The 15806-nt window shown below is 34.6% G+C and overlaps 1 protein-coding gene and 1 pseudogene across 1 annotated transcript in view; one reads left to right on the top strand and one right to left on the bottom strand.

The window, feature by feature from the left end:
- The window catches only part of LOC106867808 (atrial natriuretic peptide receptor 1), an 898165-nt gene that overhangs the window by 58454 nt on the left and 823905 nt on the right, over positions 1-15806 (top strand). The window lies entirely within an intron of this gene.
- Positions 7611-9087, bottom strand: LOC149134440 (uncharacterized; annotated as a pseudogene).

Raw genomic sequence — 15806 nt, 5'->3', positions numbered from 1 at the left:
GGCACAAGGCCTGAAAGTTTGGGGGAGGGTAGTTGTCGATTACATCGACACCAGTGTTCCACTGGTACCTAACTTATTGTCCACGGAAAGGATGAAAAGCAAAGTCGACCTCGGCGAAATTTGAAAATAGCTAATCAATCATATGCCATTAGAAAAAATATGTTCGTCTAGACGTAAATGCACAGCTAAGTACTTAATTATAACAGTAATTAGTAGTTTCTTCAGAGGAGGAAGACAGCGGCCATGATCGTTTTAAGAGTCAAAATGGCTGATAAGAAAAACAGAAGTGTTCGTCTGACCAGATACTTCACCTGAATACGGCTAACAGAAGCCATCTGCGTGGAAAGGGTTTCAGAATCCGATGAAGCTGTTAAATTAAGCAGTAATTATTCCTTTTGTATTCAATGAGTGTTTTTCTTTTCTTTGTCAACTACGACTCTTCCACGAAAATTTGGTTGAATCGATGTTAGAAGGTATTATACAAAATTTCCCATAGTATGATAGAACCTGAAACGACATAGGTGCAAAATGAAATTTTCATCTTCTATAACATTCGTACGTGCAGATCTGGTCAAGCGATTGTTACTTCCTCTGAATTTCTGTATAATATTCACATACAACCATGCCTAAATCAAGACATAATCATGGAACATTTATGCACATACTGTATGTTTGTAGTGAGTACGTGTAAGTTTGTGAATGCATGTGTACGTGTTTGTATGTGTGTATGTATTTTTTTTCTCTCCTTGTTTCTTTCTGTTTTCCTTTCAGTTGAAGAGCGTAGGCTCGAAATGTTAAAGATTTTCTCTATTCACGAATGTTATACTAATATATCCATTTGTTGTTTACACCGCCTGTCTTCGTCTGTTGTTTTTCTCGTAAATTCTCATATATATATTGTATATATATATATATATATATATATATATATATATATGTGTGTGTGTGTTTCTAGGCAGCCGTCGGGCTTACATCCATAGATGGTCTAGAGACAATTATATACAGGCATGATTATTTAGCAATGTTAAATGATAAAGTCTACAATTCAATCGACTCAAAGGAGAAATCTTTGCTATTAACTACACACCATAAAAGGGGAACTAGACTGCTGCCGCTTTAAAGTATTACGGAAATGTAATTACATTGAAAGAGTTTTGATCTGGGATCGTGTGCCTAAACTAAAGTCATTGTCACATGGAAGACAAAGTTTCTACCGACGAAATTATAGCCAAAGCTTAAGTAATGTTAACGGCTTTGTCCACCATGCTTCAGTCTTTTAAAATGTATGTTTGGACGTAAAAGACATGACGCTATGACGTTAGTGCAAGCCTTGTAGACCTTCGACATATAAAACAACAAAATTTCCGTCATAATACCACCAACATTTTTGAACAAAGATATAGCTTTTGGATAATATAGATTTTTGGACAACAAATATACTATATAATACTAATAAAATGATTAAAAAATCAAAAGTCATTCACAGCTGGAATGCGTTTGATCAATAGTCGAATTGGTCATATTCTGATCTACGACTAAACAACAACTGCATTCCAGATCAGAGTTTCATTAATATTCATCGTTAAATTCAAGTTTATATATGTCAGTGAAAACTAACACCACATCTGACTAAGTGTTTAAGAATGGGGAAAATAAAGTGACTTTATAGTTTATTGTTTGTGAATCAACATATAATGGAAAATAGGCACCTAGAGAGAGAGAAAGAGAGAGAGTGGGAGAGAGAGACATCTCCACTTATACAACAATAAAGAGACCTCAGAGGGCATTCGTAGTCATTAACATTTATTAGCATTATATCATATTTCGCGTTGATTAGTGTCAATGAGGAAATTTATATGAAAGACTTTCTTCACACACATACACACACACATATATGATATATGTGCCTATTTATGTACAAGTGTAGAAGACTGAATAAGTAATTATATAAAAAAATCCAACTAGACGATAACGAAGAAAAATAGAAATGTATATATTTTTAGATAAATACAAAAAAAAACCTCCTTTTTGTCTCTCTCGCATATATGCATACGTATATGTATAATTGTATATTTGTATGTAGGTACAGAAAACACATAACACTCTTAAAGTGTTGGGTGTCATTCATTCTCCACCCTCTAATTCTATATGTTTGATTCCAACATGATGAGCAGTTTCCGTAGCGAAGCAAAGGAAGCAACAATTTTTTTGTTCTCACAAAGCGATCGGCTAGTGGATAATTCGGCATGTTAATTGTTGGCACTCCGTCGCTTACGACGTCGAGGGTTCCAGTTGATCCGATTCACGGAACAGCCTGCTCGTGAAATTAATGTGCAAGTGACTGAGCACTCCACAGACACGTGGAACGTAGTTCTCGAGGATATTCAGCGTGACACAGTGTGACAAGGTTGACCCTTTGAATTACATTACCACATAAACAGGAACTAAGAGTGAGAGAAAGTTGTGGCGAAAGAGTACAGCAGGGTTCGCCACCATCCCCTGCCGGAGCCTCGTGGAGCTTTAGGTGTTTTCGCTCAATAAACACTCCCAACGCCTGCTTTGGGAATCGAAACCGCGATCCTATGACCGCGAGTCCGCTGCCCTAACCACTGGGCCATTGCGCCTCCACCGGCATGTTAGAAGTAACAGCTAAATCTTCTTCATAGTACATATTGTTGACTCACAAAAACGGTTCTCAAGTTAAATAGCATGGACGCGGATCTTAAAGAAGCTGGATGTTCTTGCCTGTAATCGCTTTGTTTATAGGTTGCTCGATGAAGACGTACTAAAGATTCTGTTCTTCTCTAGGCACAAGACCCGAATTATTTTTAGGAGGGAGGCGCAGTCGATTAAATCGACCCCAGTACGCAACTGGTTCTAAATTTATCGACCCCGAAAGGTTGAAAGGCAAAGTCGACTTCGGCGGAGACTAATTTAAAGATTAGTAACAACAGAAGTAGCTTGATAACATAACATGAATCTTTACGTTAATCAATTTGTGTTGCAAGATTCGTGATGTGAAGACGTGTTTTGAAACAAATATTGTTGTATTTCGGGTTGGTCATTTTTTTGTCCCACTTCGTGGCACCTTCGGCAACTGTCTTCTACTATAGCCTCGGGCCGCCCAAAAGCCTTGTGAGAGGATTTGGTAGACGGAAATTGAAAGAAGCCCGTCGTATATATGTATATATATGTATGTGTGTGTATATGTCTGCGTGTCTGTATTTGTCCCCCCACCAACATCGCTTGACAACCGATGCTGGTGTGTTTACGTCCCCGTAACTTAGTTGTTCGACAAAAGATACCGATAGAATAAGTACTAGGCTTCCAAAGAATAAGTCCTGGGGTCGATTTGCTCGACTAAAGGTGGTGCTCCAGCATGGCCACAGTCAAATGATTGAAACGAATAAAAGAGTATAAACACACGCACTATATATTCGTTTTTCACTCATTTATTACTGTTCTTATTGTACCTCATGTCCATTGTCTGGAAATCTTTCGTCAGAGGGACACTTTCCGTCTTCGTGCGTGCTCTCGAATGCATCATGCAGAGCATGGACACACACAAAGACGGGAAGTGTTGGTGAGGAGATCACAATATAAGATGAATCCTTGTAAGTTTACGTTGAGCTAGCATTTAATGGGTGACTGATGTGCTTCTGAGACAAAAATGTCTCAAATGAAAACAAATACAGGCACATATTTACTCACACACACACACACACACACACACACACATACACACACACACTCGCACACACACTCACACATACACACACACACACCCACACAAACATTTACATACATAGATGCATCCCCACCATCCATATATATATATATATATATATATATATATATAATTATGTGTATTTCTTCTATCTTAATGAATAAAAATTCTTCGGATAGAATAAATGGGTTAATAGAAACCAATGTAGCAAAGAACACAAAATAACTGTGGTTAGCTCCTGTTTTTAAGGCAGGAACTCCTTGAAATTTTGGGTATTTGAGTATATTTAAGAATTTAAGGATTGGAGAAAACACATGTTATAATTGCATACTTTATTCCTACATATGTTTCAAAGGATTACAACCTGTCTGATCCATAGGGATCTTTGATATTTAAATTGTAACCTTCTCATCATATATATATATATATATATATATATATATATATTTTAAAAAATAACGTCGACCACTAACGTGGACAATTAATGCGCTAGAAATAGATCACATCTTGTGTCTATTAAGACATAAAAAGTTCTCAACATGAAATATAGCAGCATACCAAAAACGTGAGCGGGCAAGACATTTAAAATCAGCTAAAAAAATGATTTTTTTAGGTGATTTTAAATGTCTTGCCCGCTCACGTTTTTGGTATGCTGCTATATTTCATGTTGAGAACTTTTTAGGTCTTAATAGACACAAGATGTGATCTATTTCTAGCGCATTAATTGTCCACGTTAGTGGCCGACGTTATTTTTTAAAATGTACCTTAATCCCCTGAGATTGCAGATAATATTTCTGAATCTCTTTGATTCTTTAAATGTGCTGGCCCCCTGATAATTAATCGATATTAATTAATATATTAATATATGACTAATTACCAGATCTTATATATATTTATAGGTAGATAGAGCGATCGATAGATCGATAGATAGATAGATAGATAGATAGATAGATAGATAGATAGATAGATAGATAGATAGATGGATAGATAGATGTGTTATTTTACTTATTTCTCAAGTTTTACGCCACTGTATTTCGTGAAGCGAAATAATCGTCAGGTTGCGTTATTAAGGTTCTCGTTCGAAGATTGCAGCAGCTGCTTATATTTCGGCTGATGTAATAAATATTCGATGCTAATAAATGTTATACTCTACAAGGCGCATTGAATACTACTAACATACTCTATTGACATACTTCAACGTATGTATGTATCAGTGACTGCGTTTGAGTGTGTGTATATCCATATATTCTCTCTCTCTCTCTCTCTCTCTCTCTGTCTTTCGCTCTCTCTCCATCCATCCATCCATCCATTCTTCTCTCTCTCTCTCTCTCTCTCTCTCTCTCTCTTTCTCTATCTATCTATCTAACTATCTATCTATCTATCTATCTATCTATCTATCTATCTATCTATTTATCTTTCTATTTATCTATCTCTCTCTCTCTCTCTCTCTCTCTCTATATATATATATATATATATGTCAGCCTGTCTGTTTGTCTGTCTGTTTATCTGTTAGTCTGTTTGTCTGTCTGTCATATTCTTCTCTCATATATATTTATATACCGCAGATATATATATTTGTGCGTTTTTACATACATACACCTGAATTGCTAAATTTTGTCGAACAAAGCGTCAGCATATATGTGGTAGGTCTCCTTGTAAGAAATAGCAACCTTTTCTGACAAAAATCACTGGCTAATGTCTGAAAGAAAGTGAGGGCACATTATACAATGGAATTCTACATACTCCTAAAGATATATGGTCATGTCTGGAGTGTATTTATCAATAGATAACGTGTTTCTGGGTTCACTACACAAAGATAAAATTGAGGATTAACACGGATAGAATATTTTTGATCATAGATATATTCGACATAAATTTACCTCAGGCGAAACAGCAAGAAAAGCGAAAATAATGCCCCCTATCCTAATTCATAACCATATCGTCTTAAATAGTAAAACATGTATATTGTATGAACATTGCCCCTACTTTTCAATATAGATGATAAAAATCTTCTTTCCGTTTTCCTATACTTCTTTCGACACGCATAAATAATAATGGAATAGCTGAAGCTCAAATTTTCCCATTACCGTTTACAAGATAATTTTCCAATTTACCATGACGTTATATTCGATAGAATCTGTAGCCTGCTTTTGCTGCTTCTACTGGTGTGTGTGATGTAAAAATCCTTCACTTTTATACTGTAACGTTTCATTAAAAAAAGATATATATTTGAACCACACATATTAAAACAGAAATCAGAATAAGCCGTTTTTGTTTTTACTTCTTAATAGTATCCAATAATAGGACATCTTAAAATATTGATGCGGCTATTAAGGAAAACGAGAGATGTTATCCAGATTCAAGAATAAGAAGTAGCAGTGTCTTGACATCAAAATCTCTATATTATTCCTGTTAAATACCTGGATATCTTTACAATTACTGGCAAATATGATTTACTTCACCAGAAATTGTAATTAAAGATCGTTCTATTTATTTTAATCTCTTGTTTTGTCTGGAGTGTGATGGTATTTTATATTTCATTGTGTTATTATTGTTCAAGTTCTTACTTTTATTAAAATCACCACAGGCAGAAGTAATTTTGGTGAAATCATTAGATTCTTTACAGCGTCGGAAGTATGCTTCGCAATATTTGTTCCAGTTCTTTACGTTCAATTCGATCTTTCATATTTCGGGGTCAATAAAATTTAGTGCTAGTTAAGTATTTACCAATAGAATCAATTTACAACCTTCCCTCAAAATTGCTGGAGTTCTGCCAAAATGAGAAGCCGTTATTAAAACAGCTGCCAGTAGTAGTAATAACAGTAGTAACATTTGTTTTAATTGTCAGTCTTATTAATGCGACTGAGAAAGACACTGCCATTCTTGAAATATTTTTTAAACACACGTACTCGCGCGCACACATACACACACACTCTCTCTCACATGCTCACACGCACACATGCACACACGCTCGCACGCAAACATGCAGACAGACAGAAAACAGAAGACAGACAGAAAACAGAAGACAGACAGACAGACATATAGATAGATAGATAGATAGATAGATAGATAGATAGATAGGCATACATTGCATGCATAAAACACATTTTTTTTATTTGTTCTTATTTTAACTTATGTCCATTTTCCCGAAATCTTTCGTCTCTCGTCTGTGACCTCTTCAGTGACACTTTCTGTCAGAATGGACTAAACGGAGCAGGAACAGACAGAAAGACGGAAAGTGTCGCTGAAGAGGTCACGGATGTGTGACGAAAGACTTCCGGATTTCTTGTGTTTGTTATTTAGAACCATATTGTCCTTACCTTGATTTCAGTGGAATTTGCTTGCAATCCTGGTTGTGCGAGCGATCACACTTTAAGTATTTTATGTTATCATTATATACTTATATTTTATACAAACTTAAAATATGTAACCCTGCCCCTGGAAACCCTGATAATCGGCGAGGTGGCTCCGACAGACGCGGGGAGGAAAAAGTGAAGCGAAACAGAAGGCAGCTGTGACCAGGGGTTGGAAAGGTTCCAATCAATTAGTTTTAATTGGGATACAGGCCAGTCAATTATTGCATTTAATTGCAATTACTTGTCAATTATCTTGGCCAACATAAAAGCACCATGTAGTTTGGAGTGTTAGCTTCGATTTAGATAAGAGCCAAAATGATAGGAAAATAAAAGCCGCGTCTTATAGTTTCAAAAACTTTATTATCAGAAAACGTTCTACGTTTAATTTTATTGATTTAGAATAGGAAATTAACACCATGTATACTCTACGTTGCACAGTTGTTGAAGAACAAATAAATTGAAGGTCTTTAATTGAAAAAATGTCTGAAACGAGTAGCACAATTAAAACGTTCTAATATAGCAAAAGGTCATGAACGATTGCAGATTACTTGAATTAGGTTTTTATCCCAGAGAACACGATTGACTTTTAGAAATAGTTGCATTTCGAAATTTATTGGTAATAAATATTGTCGAAAATCATTAAAAACGTAACCTACTGAGCTGCATAAACGTTCCAAAATGTTGGGCGCTGGTAACAAAAATCTGCAGTTGAAATATTGCTGAGGTGAAATTTTATCTTTTTTGCATTTTCAAGCAAATCGACAGCAACATCATCATTTTCTATAGGTAAATCAGACTGTTGTGACGTGTCTGTCACCACTTTCAGCAGCTGATGTGGAGCAGCAACTTCATCCGCACTTAACTTCGATTCTGCATGTTGTAAAATTTTCACAACTCCACTTTTAAAATTTGGTCTGTGCACAATGGCTGCCAATGGAAGCAGATATTTTTTAACCTCCTCTTAAGGATACAATGCAAGAATTTCGCAAAAAAGAATTCGAGCATCTCCCAAATCTATTTCCGTTCTCTGCAAGGTGACTGTTACTAAGCGTAACTTTTCTAAATTCTCTTTTAGAGTCTGCAGAACATTATGATCACGTGGATCAATCGAGTTTGAAAAGAGTTTAAAACCGGTTTGAGTTGGAATCATTTCATAAGTCCTGGACCAACGAATTTTATTTCTTTGTATATGTTGCAAAGGCGTTTTTCCCCGAAGTTTACACGCAAGTTTTAATGATTTTATCTTGCCCATCAAGATATTGATTTTATCAAGCAGAGCGTCCTGCTTGTCGAGATAAGCAGAGAACAGCTAGACTAAATTTATGAGGGGCACATCCAATCGAGGGCATTCTACACAGATTCGCTATAGATTTGTTCACTTCAGTATTATCATTCTAAATTCTACACTTAACACATAATCTATAAATTTGACATAATCAGAAGCAGTGAATGAAGTTTCACTTACCATTGGCAAAAATGCCAGACAAACAGTACAACAGTCATTTTGGTAGTTGCACGAATTAGATGCAAAGAGTCCAATGAAATGACTCGAACTCTTAATTCAACCGTCGATTTCCAACGAAAATCCACTTGGAAGTTCATCAGATATTTTGTTTTCCACTTCTTGTGTAAGATTCTCCATGTATTTTTTTAAGGTCACGTTTGTTATACTTCTCACGTTTGTGTACTTACGAGTCAGTGGGTCTTCAGTAAAGAAAACTGATTTTAAACCAATACATACCTACTCAATCTAACCATAAATATTTAAGGCCAAGCCACTGACGAAACTACTTCTCGATGAAAGAAAACTCGATGAAGATGGTTGCCCAGTTGCTTGTGTAGTAGAATACTCTGGATGCTGTTTTTTTTTATATGCTTCATAAGATTTCTCCATCCAGTTCCTTTTTTCTAGGTCAACAATTTTCCATACTTGCATTTCCGTACATGTTCACTCTCTGTTTGGTTAAAATATTTTCTGGCGATTAGTTCGTTTTCAAGCGGCATAGGTTAGTTTAAATTAGAAGATATTTCTCCACTCCACTGATGAAATACTGATCTAGTTAATACTCTGGAGCAGAATTCAAATTTGAACCGCGTTTCAGGCGAAGTTACGATTTAATTACATGAGGACAGAATGTGTGAATCATTCCTGGCATTCAGAACCAAGAATCACTCGGCAGCGATTATTTGACTACATATACAATAACCAGTGCCCAAACACGACAGAATGTACGAATCATTGTCGGCAGTCCTAACCAAGTGTCAACATTCGACAGCGGTTATTTGACAACATATTCAATAGTCAATTCTCAAGCATGATAGATGTGTATCATTCTCAGCAGTCGGAATCAAGCATGTGCACTTGACAACACACACAATAGTCAATTCCTAAGCACTACAGAATGTGTGAATTGTTTTCAGTAATTAGAACAACGCGTCAGCACAATACCTCAAATAATGATAGAATGCTGTATTTGGCAATTGAACGTCGAATGAAGTATGAACCTTTTGAAAAACTTTCGCTGACAATGTTGAAATTAACTACAATTAATTGCAAATAACCGATATTAATTGCAAATAACCGATATTAATTGCAAATAACCGATTATTTAATTGGCAGTACGACTCCAATCAATTAATTGGACCAATATATTGCAATTAATTTTTCATCCACTAATTTCTTACAACCCTGGCTGCGACAAATCGTGCACGCCGTCGGCCGTGCACGATTTGTCGGGCGGGAGCTGTTGAGACAAGATGTGCGAGTTCTGTTAGAGGCCAGCAAAGGCCATGGTACCCGACTGCGACAAATGAAGAGAAAAACGAACGATCGGCATCGGTATAAACGGCATCGGCAGCGCGAATAATAAAAGAGAAACTGGGTCTAAAATATAAGACAGGCAGGGGTAGGCTAGGTAACAGCGTTGAGATTGTGGGACACGAATTATAGAATTAATCAATGTTACTTAGGTTGTAAACGTCGAATTTCGTGGAACCTGATAATAAAGAGAGATCTTCGGGATCTTGGTCTTGGCATCATATACGTCTTCAGCAATGAAATAGTTTTGCTCCTTATTCATGAGATCACGAGTAATATGTAGTACACAAGGAAGCGGTCATGACCACCTGGCGCCCGAAAGCATGCCACTTCCTTTGAAATGTTGTCGGTGTCTCGGAGATGTAGTATAAGTTTTGTCATCCTATCATTTTTGTAATTCTAGAATCCATAGCAGACAGACATTGCATGTTAACAATAACAAGGGAATACTGAATATAAGTTATAGAAAAGACATAGGAATATCAGCAGCTTCGTGAATTGAAGTCATTCGTTTCATGCTCCTGTTACTCATCTGAAGCTTGAAGAGTTGAAGCACGGCCACGACTAAGCACTTATTTTCTCACAAGGAATGTTAAAAGGATGTTGGTATATAAAAAATAGCATAACGTAAAGGGAAGTAAGGGTGTGACTTTTTAATGAAAGATAAAACTTCGAGCTGCCGAAATACCTGTTGGAAATATATTTTCAAAGCAAGATTAAATCTAACATTGTTACACAAATAAAATACGTATATACATTTAACCATAACCTCGCAGTGCACAAACGCGCGTGCGGACTCTCAATCGGCAATATTATATATATATATATATATATTTATATATTTATATATACACAAAGACACATACACACATTCACACACAAACGCACTCAGATATATCCATAATGTGTGGGATGCCTCTTTACATAGTTTCAGCATTTGAACAATACATGCATTATTACTGATTGAGACAATTTCTTTTTCAGAAAAAAACTCATTGAAAAATCACACACATACGCAAAATAATACATCAATTATCTCTGCTACTGGAGATTTCTTTCCAACTACATTTCTAAAATATACTTCTGGTACAGTTAATTCCTAGAATATATTTTATTTTATTCCACTTTCTATTGGAATAAAAAAAAAATTAATACAAAATGCAACCTACTTGGAATGTGCATAGCACTCTAAGACTGAAGTAACTTTTGTACATGCAATATTCAATGTGTATATATATATATATATATCTATTTATATATATATACAGATTAAAAAAGAGGGAGAGAGAGGAGAGAGAGATAGGTATTATGTAAATATGTATGTATATCTATATATATCTAAAGGTATATATGTATAATGAAGGAAAAGAACACAGGAGGGACAGGTTTTAACGGATGGTGTATTAATTTAACACTCAAAAAGAAGGGAAAGAATATATATATATATATATATATATATGTGTGTGTGTGTATATATATATATATATATATATATATATGTATATATATATATATATATATATATATATATATATATATATATATATATGTATATATATATATATATATATATATATATATATATATATATATATATATATATATATATATTATACAGATGCGTGTATGTGTTTGTCTAAATAACATGCGTGTTTATTTATGCAAACGCATGTGCTCCATTTTAACTAACGCTTCATGTGTTAATTTTTTTTTTTCGTGCTCTATTTTCAATTTATAATTTGATTTTGATTTTGTTAAAGTCTCCAGTTACTTCTACTGTTAAAATATAGTTCTTTATTTTATTTTCGTTTATTGAGTGAAATTTTTCTCGAAATAGGATGATGCAAATAATCCTTTTCTGTATGCAATATCACATATGTTAACTGAAAGCAGCTGTGTGCATTGACTGAAGTCTTACCATCATGACACATTATACAGGAGAAACAATTAAAGAAAAATATATATAAGTAAGTTTTATGCTATAAAATACAAAAATAAAAATGACTGTAGCTGTGTTGGAAAAGCTGGCAATTCTATTGGAAAGGGTCTTCAAATTATTCAAAGTGATTTTTAAAAAAAGTATCGTTTGTGGAAAATTCTCTTAATTCTTTATCCTATTTAATGAATATACATGTTGCGTATACAGCACTTACAAATATTAGTCGGTAGTGTATCAAATAGAAAAAGAAATTGCATTATATTTACCCGGTGTCACACTAAATTGGAAGAGTTGATGAAACTCTGGGATTTTTTTATCTTCTAACTTTGAGAAAATTCAAAAGGAATATATTCAACATATTTAGTAGCTGCTGCTTTGTATCTCAGCTGGATGTCTATTAGCGCTTACTTTGCTAAAATTAGGTTGTATTGAATATCCTTGTTGCTGTAGTATTGACTTATGAATGCATCATTAAGGAGAGATTCGATTTATTAGATGGAATCTATAAGAGCCATATATTATCTCAATGAAAAGAAAGTAATTAATGCAATTTTAACAGTAATGGATTAAACGCACGCATAGGCGTAAGCCAAAGACAGGGTTAGATACAATAGAAATAGCAGTCAATCTATCCACAAGCCATGTACTTTTATCTGTAATGAAATGAAAGGGTGAAAATGTAAGCCAATATACATTGTCTAAAGTGCAGAAATGTGGGTTGGGTTACATTTGCGATTTCATTGATTGCAGAACCACGTAATCTGAAGATTCACTTGAAGATAGAACATATTTATCAGTTTTATAATTTTGTTTTCGACTTTCTCAGCTTATTTATTTAGCTTAACCATATCATTCAGTAATATATATATATATATATATATATATATATATATATATATATATATATATATATATATATATATATATATATATATATATATATATACATATGAGTATGCATGTATGGGTGTCAGCGGCGTGTGTGCGTGTATGTGTGTACGTGTATGTGTGTACGTGTGTGTGTGTGCACGTGTATATATAATTTCTGAAGGGAAACATATGTTGTAACTACAGCTTACAAAATTTCTTCTCTCAAGCAGTGTCAAATATGCCAAGATTTCTATTATAAACACAATTATAAATATCTATATGAATTATACACCCCCACTGTATATATATATATATATATATATATATATATATATATATATATATATATATATATATATATATATATATATATATATATATGTGTGTGTGTGTGTGTGTGTGTGTGTGTGCGTGTGTGTGTGTGTGTGGATAGATGTGTGTGCGTGTGCGTGTGTGTGTGTGTCTGTGTGTGTGTGAAAGCATGTGTGTATGTGTAACTATTACAGCTCATACTAAATATTACATTCTATTCATAAGTAGATATGATAGGATTTATATACAATAAAAAATCTAGCAACACTACTTCCCTTCAATTCTTTGAATATAACCATCCTTGCAGCGTCTATTATTTCCTCCCAATCCCGATATTGTGACCAGCTTCTATAGATGTACATCTATCTACCTAATCTTTCATCTAACACATCTTTTCCATTATATTGAATACCCTAAGAAATAAAACCTTTGAAATACAGCAGTAGACGTTTAACATGTTTCGGCGCGGTGTTCTCTTTACAAACGGCGCCAGCGGACGTAAACATACTCTCATTTTGCCAGCAGTTTTCTTCTCTATTATGTTTCTTTGTAGGGCAATTTTCAACATTGCTGTTAGCTTAGATTTTCTCCAGTGTTATTATTTAGCCTTATATTAGATCTGATCAAGCAGACATAGAATCAGAAACGTTCTGGCTCTGGCAATACCATTTTTTAAAATATTCATGACCTTATTATTCAATATTGTTTCCCTGTTCTTTCATGTTGATAGAGTGTGATTTAAGGGGGAAATTTGATGCTACATTTAGTGGATCAAACGGCCATGTAACATCTCCACCATGGCCTCGTTATTTTGTATACTGGTTTCCAGAAAGTTTACTTGTTACAATTTTACTGTTGCTTTGTTAGACTGGATATCCTTACCACTAACACGAGATTATTTATTTACTTCATGATTGAAGACCAATAACTGCATTACGAAAAACCTTCCAGTAGTGACCATCCCGTCTTATTTTTCAGATAATTTATCTAGGACTACATTTGTCATTATACACCCAGACACGTTTTTAAAAACGAGAGTGTTATTGAGTCTGAGTTGTGGAAGTTTGTGCTATTTAACTGATGATATCGATTATCATGCAGGACAGGCCTAAGAAGAAAGACATTTCAGTCATGACCATCCATCCTTTTATTCCAATAGTATATCTAAGATTCTACTATCCTAGCCTAAATTCTCAATGATAGCAACATTTTTTCGCGAAGGTTATTTGGCTGCATTTCTAGTCGCCTTTATTAGTAGAAGTGCACAACTCCAGCATTTCTCAACTGGTCACCCATCTAAGTAATAATCAAGTTTTGATATAGTTTAAATACGCCAATACAGTTTTATATTTAAGAGATGAGAAATTATGTACATTATTTACATTATTAACATTTAATGGATATGTGTCCTCATTTTGTTTGTTGTTAAAACAACATTTTGGCTGATATACCCTCCAACCTCACCAGCTGTCTTCGGGAAATTTCGAACCTGAATTCTCATTCCTAAGGTATTTTTCGATGTTGTTCTTCTCATTACTATTATTCAGGTCACTGCCTGGAATGGAACTCGGAATCTTGGGGTTAGTAGCCCGCGCTCTTAACCACTACGCCATATGCCCGTGGGCATACCTTGGTCATTCTGCCATTGTATGAAATACCTTTACGTTTTTGCTATTTATTTAGTCTGAAGTTTTTACATCGCACACTGTACATTTTCCATTCGCTAAAACATTCATATCGAACCGTGAGATATATATTTCATAAGTGATCGTTATAGCAGTCCCTCTACAAGAGAATGCAAGATATTGAAATAGTTTAATATAGTTAGCTTGTCTGAATTTTGAATTATGGTAAGTAATAGTTAGTTTTTTTTAATGAATTTATGCAAATAAAATGCAATTCTTTTTCGCCACAAAACCAGTACTCCAACGAGATTAAAACATATTTGCAATCGCACCAGTTCTATAGAATAGGGAATATATACCAAGATTTAATAGGGCCTTAGGTTTACTAGAAATGCCCACGTTAAAATTACAACTCATTACTCCGCTGTCGTCGGCTCTTATTTCCCTTCAAAGACAAAGGAGCTATTTTCCTTTCTCTATTCCAACTCCAACCCTGTCTCATTTCTTCCATCCTGAATATGCTGGTCCATTAAATGTGATGACGGCAAGGATCTTTTGTAACGTGTCAGTTCTCTCTGTAATCATCATGAGTGAAGACTGAATGGCCACTTATATCTTCTACATCGGTACTTTCAGTGCCTAAACCCGATTGTGATGCCCCTTCTTATTTTCAACCCCGTCTTCACAGCATTTCTGGAGGATAAACGGTTTAAGGCTATGTCTTTCAATAAGTTTATTTCAATGTGCAGGCGTATTCGTATATCTCAAGTAAAAACGGCCTGTTGAATACAATCTGCGACCAAGCTAACCATACGATAGAGATGCAGTCTATCTCAAGCACGTTATTAAAGGCAAAATAATGAAATCAATTGTAGATCTATTACGCAGTGCAACATGGAATCTAATATGTATTATCAATAAATGTTAAAACAATATATCAAATATTTACTATAGCAGCTTAAACATCTGTCAGTATCATGAAATTAATGACAATACGCACGTTACAATAATCATGTGAGTTTGTAGAAAAGAATAACGAAACGTGGCCCACACGTATGATCTAAATTCGTTATATTGGTAAACTTAAGTTTCATGAAGAAGGAGAGAAACATCTGTCTCCATTTAGAACATATTTTAACGCAAATGTAACACACCCTTC

Source organism: Octopus bimaculoides, chromosome 8 (assembly GCF_046866305.1).
Source record: "Octopus bimaculoides isolate indiv1 chromosome 8, ASM4686630v1, whole genome shotgun sequence".
Classification (NCBI taxonomy): Eukaryota; Metazoa; Mollusca; class Cephalopoda; order Octopoda; family Octopodidae; genus Octopus; species Octopus bimaculoides.
This window is presented reverse-complemented; position numbering and strand designations above follow the sequence as displayed.